This window comes from Chiroxiphia lanceolata, chromosome 14 (assembly GCF_009829145.1).
Source record: "Chiroxiphia lanceolata isolate bChiLan1 chromosome 14, bChiLan1.pri, whole genome shotgun sequence".
In the NCBI taxonomy this organism is placed as follows: Eukaryota; Metazoa; Chordata; class Aves; order Passeriformes; family Pipridae; genus Chiroxiphia; species Chiroxiphia lanceolata.
The window spans coordinates 13,876,624-13,887,294 of record NC_045650.1 but is presented as its reverse complement, the minus strand read 5'-3'; the positions used below and the strand labels follow the sequence as shown (position 1 = coordinate 13,887,294).

Sequence of the window (10,671 nt, the reverse complement as noted above, 5' to 3'; positions counted from 1 at the left end):
TTGCCCAGGTGGGTCCTGCCCCGGCTGAACCAAGGGTGGCACTAGTTACTTTGTCTTTACAACACAAAATATAAAATAAGGACAAACAACATCCGGAAAGACTGAAACTATCCCCAACCCAGGTTGTCCCCAAACCCAAACTGCGCCGCGCTCGCCCTGCTCTTTCACCGGGCCGGGTTTTCCGCGGTGCTGCCGGGCGGGACAGACACGCCCCGCTCCCGCCCCATCCCGGGATAACCCCGCCCCAGTCCGGGATAACCCCGCCCCCTTCCCGGGATAGCCCCGCCCCGGGATAACCCGCCCCGCGCCGCCGAGGGCAGGTAAGGGTCGTCGGGGCTCCGCTGTCCCGGGCACAGTCCCGGTGTCCGTGGGGGTGGGAGCGCAGTCCCTGGGCCGGGCTCGGCAGCGGCGGCGGCTGTGAGGGCTCGGGGTCCTTGCCCGTGTCCCGGGCTCAGCCGCCGGACGGGACGCCCCGGCACCGCTGCCCGCCGGACCTCGCTCTGCGGGGGGAGCGGAGGTGCCGCTGCCCTCGCTGCCTGCGGGGCCGCTGGCAGAGCCGGCAGCCGCCGGACCAGCCGTGCCCCGGGTGCCCGCGGTTCCCGGGGGAGTGCCCGCGGTTCCCGGGGCGGTCCGGAGCAGGGCAGGGCAGGGTCTGCCTTCGGGGGGACCGTGCGCGCCTGGCCTGGCAGCGGGGGGGAGTGTGGGGCTGGACAGCGGGCAGGGGCAGGACACGGGGCAGCCCTCGTCGCAGCCCTCTTCGCCTCGATGGCCGTGGCGGGAGCGGCAGCGCCGATGGGGACCGCGGGTGCGGGTGCTCTGAGCTCCGCGGCACCGCTCGGGGCGAGGGGAGCGTCTGAGGGCACGCAGGGTCAGGCAGGGATGGCACCGGGGCACCTCCCATGGCCCTTCGGGTGACGGCTCGGGGCTGGTCCCACACGACAGACCGGCAGGGCATCACACCTGCGGGTCTGGGCAGAACGTGGGGCTGTTACTTAAATAAAAGTGTATTTTGTCCTGCGTTGATGGATTGTGTTGTCGAGGCTTCTTGCAACTAGTCAGCGAGTGGTTTTGTGCCATCTCTTAAAATTAAGTTTGTGAGGGGGCTGCTGGTTTTCAGAGGAGAGATCATAGAATGTTTTGGGTTGGAAGGGACCTTAAAGACCATCTCATTCCACCCCCCAGCTATGGGCAGGTACGCTTTACACTAGACCAGGTTGCTCAAAGACCCATCCAACCTGGCCTTGAACACTTCCAGGGATGGGGCATCCGCAACTTTCTCCATAGAGAAAACCTAACATGGAAAAGTCTTTAAGAAAAGAAAATTCTACAAAATAGGGGGTACTTCTGATGCTTATATTGTACTTTTTGTTATTGCTTTCCCACTTTGTATTCTAAACTACCTGTGAAGACCTGGAACATCATGTGCCACTTTCCTGTGACTTCTGCTGTTTTGTCTGTATTTTCATTGTCTCTCCCTTCCATCCTGGTTTTATTTACTTCCTTATTCATGCTTCATTATTGTAAATATTTGGCATGGCAACAAAAGCAGCATTTATTAATTTCTGCTCCCTTTGCAGCCAGTTCTCCAGTGGGATCAATGCCGTTGTATAAGCCATGGTAACCTATGGCCACTGCTGTTTGGTTTACTGTGTCTTATTTTGTATTTGTTTGGCAGTGAGTCCTTTTTATATAAAATAGCTTGCAATGGAGCTTATTTTCACCAGTGATGTTATAGACCATTCTGGGCCCCCTGAGCCTCTCCCCCCAGGATATGGTCAGAAGGGTGGAGATCTACCAACCTATCCCAGTGAAACTTGTGTGAGGGTGTCAGCAGGCAGGGATCAGTTGATTCTGAGGGCTGAACCCATCTCCTCTACCTCCCTCCCCATTCCACCTTTGGCAGAATATCTGAGAAACTCCACGTGGTGACCCAAGTTTCTGCTCTCCTGCACAATTCTGTAATTGAAGTGCAAACTTGTTTTTTCCCCCTGAACTCATAAATCGTGTCCCTTTAATGGGCCTCCATCCCTGGGAAAGAGGCAGCCCTTGCCACAGTATGGCACAACATGGACAAAGTGTTCATTGTATGTCAGGCTCGCTTTGATTGCATTTAAATCAATATTGTTATCTGCATTCAGAGATGTAGCGGGAGAGAAAAACAAAACAATAATAAATGTTTGCAACAAAGTTGAAAGAAGTACAAGGCTGCCCTGAGGTGTCAATGGGAGGCAGAGCCTGAGAGAAATAAGGGTCTGTTAGTGACTGGAATCAAAAGAATGTTACTTTTTGCAAGTTAAACCTAATGGTCCAGTTCATCTTGGAGGGACAAAACAGATGGGATTAGGACAGCAGTTCAGTGAAACTCACCCACAGAGAACTGCTGGGAACTGCTCTGGGTGTCTACTGGGATGAGTCTCCATCGCTCCAGCAGGTTCAGCCCAAGCTGTTGCCTTCTCCCAGACCTGCAGCTGTCTGGGCTGAATGTAGCACCACAAAACAGGGTCAGCGATGTGGACAGGCATCTTATCCTCTGCAGCATAATGTGTGTTTTACACAATAGCATCATCACACAGTTGTGTCTGGGCAGAATTGTAGTTGTCGCTGCTCATATAAAAGCTCCAAATCTTATTTGGCTTGAGCACCTAGAAATAAAACTGCATTGTTCAACAGTTCAGGTGATCTTGTTATTCTTATCCAAAAAGTCTGTTTTCCCCCACCTCCCTGCAAGATTTGCTAAGTATTCATGGAGCTGCACAGATGGAAGAAACACCTTGTCTGCACAAGAAAGTGGTACCAGATGATCATCTGATAGTGATTTTATTTTTAGTAATTTAATTAAATTGGTGCAATCTGTGTTTGGACTTCTCACTTGAGTTTGCCTAAACTTTTATTTTAGGCTAAACTAAATGACAAGCCATGTCCACATGCAGATTTGTGGTAGTTTAAACATGTCTGTTTATAGCTGTGCCTCTAGCTAATTAATCTCCTGCAACTTTTTCCTATAGGAGAAACCTAATATAAGAGCTGGGGGTTTGTTGAAATCAGTGTGGCATCTGATTTATTTAATGATTAATTTCCTTGTGAATTGAGACTGCCCATCTCTGATAGTATTAGTCTCCTCATGACTGTGGGAGTTGTACATCACCCTTCACTGGATAGACTTAAATACAGAATCATTCACCTAACTCTGAGCACTGCAGTGGAAGCAGGTGCTTTTTTTCTTCTTGTAGTAATAAGTGCTTCCAGGACCTCTTGTCCCACTGAAGTAATCCAGCTCCTAGAGCATGTACATGGCTCCAATAAGTGAGTTAATGACTGAGTCTGTGTTTGCACTGAAAAGTTGCATTATTCCTGGAAGGGAAGTGACTATGTAAAAAATATTCCCATATAATGACTTTATTTTTTCATAGAACAAAATCTGACTGCAGATGATGTTGCAGCTTCAGCAATGGGCTTACTCTCCCTAGAGCTTCCTTTCACTGTATGTCGGGGTGACAAAGTAAAACAGCTTTATTTAAAAATTTAGTGTAGTGCATTTCTGTACTCGAACCAGGCACAGCACAGACCTGTTCAGGCCTCAGCACATGCTTGAGAATTAGAAGAGAAGAAGGTGTGGATCCCAAATCAGCATGGACTTGAGCAGCATTTTTCTCCCCTTTCATAATGTGGGCAGTGAATCCAGCCTCTGGACATAGCCCCTCTGTGTTTTGGCATCACAAACTAGAAACTACAGATCAGAAGATTACTTCTTAGAATGTTGTATCCAAAACTCCTTTTCCCACGTGTTGGAGGGAATTATACCTTCCAAATATTTTAAGCAATAATGAGATGCACCCTACTGTTTTGCAGTTACCTTCATTCCAGTTTTGAGTTATTTCAGAATCATCCAGGCGTGGCTGAGGCTTAAAAATAATCACTCACCAGAAGGAAAGATCCCTCAGTATGCAAAGTTTCCTAAACAAACAGTGCTGGTTTCCCTCGGGATTTATCACCACTCTCTGCTTCATGCCATGGAGCTCAGCAGGAACAGGAGTACAAAGGAATCGGGCCCCACATATTTTTAACTTCCCCACCATGTTACTAAATGAGGGGGTTTTGGTGTTGGTTTTATTTAAATAAAATGGCTTCTGATTCTGAGGGCTCCTGACCAGCTCCTCATGGCTGGGTAGGTGTTGCAAGCTCACGATTGCTGGGGCATAACAATCAGGGTCAGGAAAGCAATTAATGACATGTCACAACTGCAGGCAAACACAGAGAAATTATGTTTGGAAGGAAGCAAAGTTGAGGTCAGCAGATATTTTTTCAGGTCAAAAATAAAAGCCAGAACTTCTCATGGGTGATTGCTTTTTTCTTCACCTTCCAGTCCTGCAGTTTCTTTGTTTGAACTCAGCCAGAACTTATCGTCCATCTCCCCTTTTTCTTATTGAAAGTGTCTGGGTTCTGAGGATCAGTGATTGACAAAGGGGGACAGGGAGATGATTAGTCTAAATATGTAATCTTCACCTGCAGTGGTCTAACTCTAAGCTGCTAATTGCTTAATTTTAGATGCCATATATTTATTTATTGTTGCCTTTTCAAGCGTAAGAGCTAAGAAGACGCTTTTAGGAGTACCCTTCGTACCACGTGGTGTCTAGAAACTGCTAGTGGGACAGGTGAGTTCCTTAAAGCTGATATAAGGTGCCAGTTCTCCCTTGGCTGAGAGGGAAGCCTGGACACCAGGATATTTCTTAGATGGAAATTTCAGTGCAGCAGACACGCAGCACAACGTGGATGAGAAGCCCTAAACTGGCTCACAGCCAAGCTGTGGGGATGAAGGATTGTTACAAACTAATAAATAGGGAATGCAAATTCTTGTAAAACTTGTTTTCTTGAGGATGTAAGTGCAGATTTAGAACAAACCTCAGCACAAGCCCCTGCCCCCAATCCCAAAGCAAAGTGCATTCAGTGAAGGCGTGGGAGCATTTCCCTCTCTCTTCCAAAGCTCCCTGAGTAACACCTGGAATGAGCAGAGTGGGTATGGCAAGGTGAGAGAGAGAGCAAAGTCTCTGAAATACTGACATCCTCTCTTGCAGCTGGGAAAGGGCCATCCTTGTTTGCTGGAATCTTAGGGGATTTCTTGATGTATGGGATATTAGGGGATTTCTCAGTGTCCCAGGTGGCTGTGCTTGTTTGTTTGGGTTCTGACAATATGCAGAATTACAACTAACTACATCCTGCAAGCTCTGCAAATAATTCCCACCTATGAAATAAACAGAAGTCTCAAATATTTAAACTATAGCATTGGATTATCAGTTTATGACCAGTAAAAGGACTAGTTGCCCTTAAGGAGTCTGAGTCACACTTCTTTGATGAGTTTTTTCATTTTGGCGATGCTGGCTCTAGGAAATAATGATTAAGACTGAGAAGCTCAGTCTTTTGTTTACCCTAGGTGGTAACCATAGGATGGTTCATTTAATTAAAAATGGCTAAAAGGAAGTAAATTGTGTGTAAAGCAAATTCCATCCATGCAGTTCCTTGCTGGAAGGAGATGAGTAGAGTTCAGTGGAGATAATTATTCATGTGGTGGTTATATTGCATTGGGTAGAAATGCACAGGGGAGGAAAAATCCTTATGCATCCTTTTTTACAAAAGGAAATTGAAGCCTTAACTGAATCCTCTGTAGTATTGTGGGTCTCAGACCTTCTTCAGAAGCAGTGGAATTTCTGAGGCCGAGTGCAAATAAGCAGAGTTCACCCGCTTCTGATGTGGTCAGTGGAGCATTTCCTCAGTTATGCATTCCCCACGTGCACTGAATACAGGAGTTTGCTTGTTTTTTTGGCTTAGCATTGTACTGTTGTTCTAAAATATCTTCTGCTGGCTGCTCTCAAGGGGCTGGGCTGGAGACCTGCTTGCTTTGATAAATTCCTGCAATTCCTCTGCACCTACGAACATCTCAGGGCCATTCCTGATCAATGGACATCCTTCACTAAAGCTGCCCAGGGGGAGGGGGAGGGAAAAGATCTTAATAAAACAGCAGAAAATCTCTATCATGTTGGATATTATTGGGAAGTGTAATGTGAGAGAATGACTGAATCTGGAAGAAACCACCTGGGGCTGTGCTCACAATGAACTGAGCAGTATTTTTTTGTTCTGGGATGCACAGCAGAGGGGAGAGCCATCACGAGGGTCAGACCTGCTGTCTTCTAACTGCCTCTTGGGCCTGCCAAAGCTGGCCTCAATGGTGGTTATTGGCAGGCACCTGCTGCTCATCAGCAGGTCTGAGGTGGGAATGGCACATCGTGTCATGTGCAGCCCTCACTGAATAGAGAAAAGTCTGTATTAAGTCTATGAGTAGTTGAGCTTGAGTAATTCTGGCATTTGTGCCTGGCATTGCCAGAATTTGGCCTTGACATTCTCTGTGTGATGGTAACAGATGCATTTATACGTGGACTGCTCTGGGAGACCACAATTGCCTGCTTTGTTTGAGGTTATTCTTTATCTTATCAGCTGTCTCTCATGTGAAGGCCATTTCTATATGACTTAGCTGCTTAGGAGGTTTTTGGGTAGGAACAGTAGATCTCTTTCCCTCATTTGTCTGGGAAAGTCAGACAAAGTATCATTGCACTCTGTGCAGCCACAGCATTTTTTGTGGAATAACTTTTCAGAAAATAATTATATTAAATATATTCTCTGTTCTTGTAGCTCACAGCTGCTCTTGGTCTGTGAAGGACTAGACAGTCCAGAGTTGCAAGTGGCATATTGCAAATTATGAGAAAATAATGCACCTCAGAAGAGCTCTTGTGATGCTTCACTTTGGAATGGCTAAACAAAAGACAGGTATTTTATATCTTTATTTCATTACAGTGAGAGGGGAGATGTGAGCACAGAGAGGGAGAAGGAGGGTTAGTGGTGTGAGTGCAGCCACAGGCAGAACAGACCTGGGTAGAGGTGTCTGCTGCTCAGTCCTGTGCCTTTTCAGTAGGACAGCCCTTGGTGCCTTAGGAGTACTTTCATACTTTCTGGCAATTTCATACTTTAAGAGCCATGTTTATAGGCTTGTGCAATGCCTCTCCTATCTGTATTTTTGCACCTCAAGGGCTTGTCCAAGTGTAAAAGGGAGCACTTACATCAGTTGAGCTGCCACAGGAGATTTTGTGCTGGTTTTCAGCCCATCCTTCCCAAAGAGAAAGACCATCCAGGAGTTTGCTTTTTATTTCTTCTCTGCTGGTAAAGGACATGCATTAAATGTCATAGTATTCTGCCTGTGAGCATTATAGAGGCTATCAGTGTTTTGCCTGTAAAATAATTATGGCAATGCCTCTGCATATTTCACTGACTACAGAAGAAACCAGATGGGGGGAAGAGTGGGGCTGGACCTTCCAGCATGAGACAGAGAGAGGTACAAGGCTGATCACAGACTGTACAGGTATAGCAGTTTGGTATGAAATCCTTCTGGTCCTGTTAACTACAGCATATACTGGGAACTGCATTATGACTGTGGGTGCCAGGACCACATCCATCATTCTTACTACGATGCTGCTTTTGGTTTTGACTTGCCCTACAAGAGCTGTCTTGACTAATGAGGGTGTTGGGAAGTGTCCACACATTGTAAAGCTAAAGGAGGTTATTTCCTTACATTGTGGCATGATATGTGATAAAGAAGTATGGACAGAGGCAAGCAGCCTTTCCAGCTTGCTGCTATTTTCATCTGGCTATGAATAGCCTTGTGAGATCAGTATTATCTGTTCTAGGCTTTGTCATGTTTTTGTATCTTTATTACATGGACCTATGTGCAGCTCCAGGTCTCAAAGGGTGAGGTGGGTCTTGAAGGTCCTATGCTCATTTAGGGGTTGTAATTGGGGTGTTAAATACTGGGTCCTGACTACCACATTGGCAGGCTACAGTTCCTAAATTCATCCTCTTCCTTTATATGCAACGCAGTGTCTAATCAGTGAAAGCTGCTTGGCCCATGGTGTGTATTATTAATCTGTGCACGTCCCAGTGCTGAAGAAGTGCTGAAGATGTGCAGAATTTTGAAGGAAAGGTGCACACTGAGAAATCAGGACTGAGACTGGAGTGCCCTGCAGATGGACTACAGGTAATTTGTGTCTGTAGGCAGATGACATCAAGAGCACTGGGCTGGTACTGTGCATCTGAGCAGTTTGTGCCTGAGTTAGTTATGAAGAGCATTAACATCGTTCAGTTTTGAGCTGGAACTGAGTTAAACCTCCCAGAAATAAAATGAAAATGCAGCACAAAGAAGGTGGAAGCCCCTTCAGCATCTGATTTCCAAAACAGGCTGTACTTCATGCCTGCTAGGCTAAACAAGCATTTAATTTTCACCTGATCACACTATTTGAAAGAGAGTTACTTAAAAACCCAAACAACTCCCCAAACAACGCCCTTCTCCACTAATAAAAAAAAAAACTTGAAGAGAGAGGATATGTTAATTCAGGCAAGAGGTCTGTAACATACCTTCTTTCATAAATAGCTCTTACCGCTGCACAAACCCTGCATGGGATTAGTCAAACTATTTATTTTGGAAAGTACTCCAGAACTACTACACCTTATTAAGCTTTTCTGTGCAGGCTCAGCTGCAGGCCCATGACCTGTGTGGCCAGCAGTGAGAGGAGGCAGGCACAGGGAATTTGGTTGGGTTGGATCACGTGTGGGGACACTGCAGAGCTCTGAGGAACGAGGAAATGAGCATTGTCCGGGCAGTGTGCTTTCACTTGGTGTGCCCCAGGGCAGGTGTGCTCCCAGCACCAGGATGTTGCTCTCTGTTGAAGAAAGGTTGGCATTTGTTTATCCCTTCATTTCTAGGGGTTGGATTTTGGGTTGGTGCTGGGGGAATGCCTGTCACACTGCTACCTGATGCTTTGCTGAAGGGAGAAGGGGGCAGTTGTGCTGGTGGCTGGAGCATTGTCTTCTTACTGGGGTGGTGGCCACAAGAAATCAAAAACTATCACTTTTGATGTAAGTAAGAGATGCAGCCAGTTATGCCACATGATGGGCCCTGCTATTGCTTGTCTCCACACCCCCTCCACACCCAGCATTTGTCAACACGGCTGAGTGTGCGAGTCAGTCTTTGTGATGTTCTCTTCCCTAGAAAAGCAGTTAGAGGAAAGACAGTCCTTTGGACATCCAGTGTGCTCCTTTGCTCAGATTTGTGGTCTTTCTTGTAGCCCTGAATACCATTTTGCCCATCTGCTTTGCCATGACACTGGCAGGACCCAGCAGGGCTGTTGCCCTGCACAGGGGTGTCGTGGTGGTGCAGCCTCTGAGGGTAGCCTGAGTTTGCTTTGCATGTTGTGCTGCAGGCTTTGGGCAGATGCTGCTAATCCAGACACAAACAATTCACTCTTTCATGACTCTCCATTTTGTTCCTCTTGCCAGAGAGTAATCCTGACCTGGGAGAGGTCTCCCACTGGTGGGAGGGAAGGAGAGCGCAACTTTCTTTTTGCTTGTCACAGTTTGTCCAAAACCAGTTTACATCAGCAGGCTAAAAAAAGGGCTTCCACTGAAGAGGTCCCACTCTACTGTAAAATCTGCCTCAGCACTGCACAGTGACTCCCATCATTGCCCTACAAACCTGCAAGGCTTTTGTATTTCCCTTCCCTGCAGTTTGCAGAGGTGGTGGGATGAGGGCTGAGCAGAACATGCAGAAATCATCCCTGTCTGTGTGGGACCCACAGGGTCCTGGCTTTCTTATGGATCTGTTGGTTTAGGTGTTTGTACTGCATCATCCCTGTGGTGTCTGAAATGTTTATTAACAAAACCTTGAGAGGGGAGAGGCTTATGTGCAATCTAACAGAGCACATCAAAGCTGTGTGGTGCTGCTTCAGGTGTATGAGCTTGGGGATTAAGCAACTGGGGGCAGCGGGCAGTGGTTGAGCACAGTGCAGTGCCTGCCTGATAACATCCTGTACCTGTCAGTTGATTCTTATCCTTCATCTATTGCACTTGCACACCTAAGTAAACAAGTAACACACTCTCCCTTATTGCTGTGCACCTGAGTGGTTAATGGTGAGGTTCTCCTGTTTCAAGCCCCTGCAGTGCCCAGGACAGCATGGTGCACCCATCAGAGGCTGCAAAGCTCAAATCACAGCAGGGCCAGCCCTGTGGCCGTGCTGCACATGGACATAATTTCCCAGCCTTGTTTATTCCTGCAGGTCTGGGTCAGCAGCTTTGCAGCTCGTAAGACTTCAGCAAAACCTCCAGGTGGAGTGGTCTTCTGAACCACCTCACTTTCCCACAGCAAGTGGTTTGATTTTTAACTATATGAAACAAGAGAAGGAGCTGGCTGTTTGGTTTCTGTAAACCTTTTCCTTCTAATGGAGCTATTCCAGTAAGATAAAACATTTTCATGGGATAAAAAAAGAAAAAAAGGCTCTCTACAAAGAGATGGCCTTTATCCCTAAGAAGTAACCTTTATTTTTAATTGACTACCATACTGATGAATAAATATGAGTCTTCACTGGAAATGTTTCCTGAACTAGTTTCAGCCCACATGTCATGGGTTTGTTAAAAATAAATAAAAGTTCCTGAGAAGCAAATACTGTGAAATGTCCCTAGATACCTTTTTAAAAATAAAATCTGTCCCAGAAATTTCTGTGAATGTCTTTGTAGAAGTAGGATTGTGCCTGAGAGCCAGAGAGAGTAGATGGTTGGAACCAAGCATGGAAGAGCCAT

At 46.6% G+C, this 10,671-nt stretch overlaps 1 protein-coding gene across 3 annotated transcripts in view; it reads left to right on the top strand.

Annotated features, from left to right (window-relative positions):
* The first annotated feature begins 281 nt into the window (after positions 1-281).
* LOC116793888 (synaptotagmin-like protein 2) overlaps positions 282-10,671 on the top strand; it is a 34,797-nt gene continuing 24,407 nt past the window's right edge. Inside the window, exons 1-3 of one of the 3 annotated variants that reach the window (XM_032702071.1) lie at positions 293-320; positions 6,682-6,816; positions 7,921-8,077. The gene's annotated coding sequence lies outside the window, so the exon portion shown is untranslated. Of the gene's footprint in view, positions 321-6,681; positions 6,817-7,920; positions 8,078-10,671 lie in introns of all 3 variants that reach the window. The other 2 variants (XM_032702072.1, XM_032702073.1) reach the window with 2 other exon arrangements.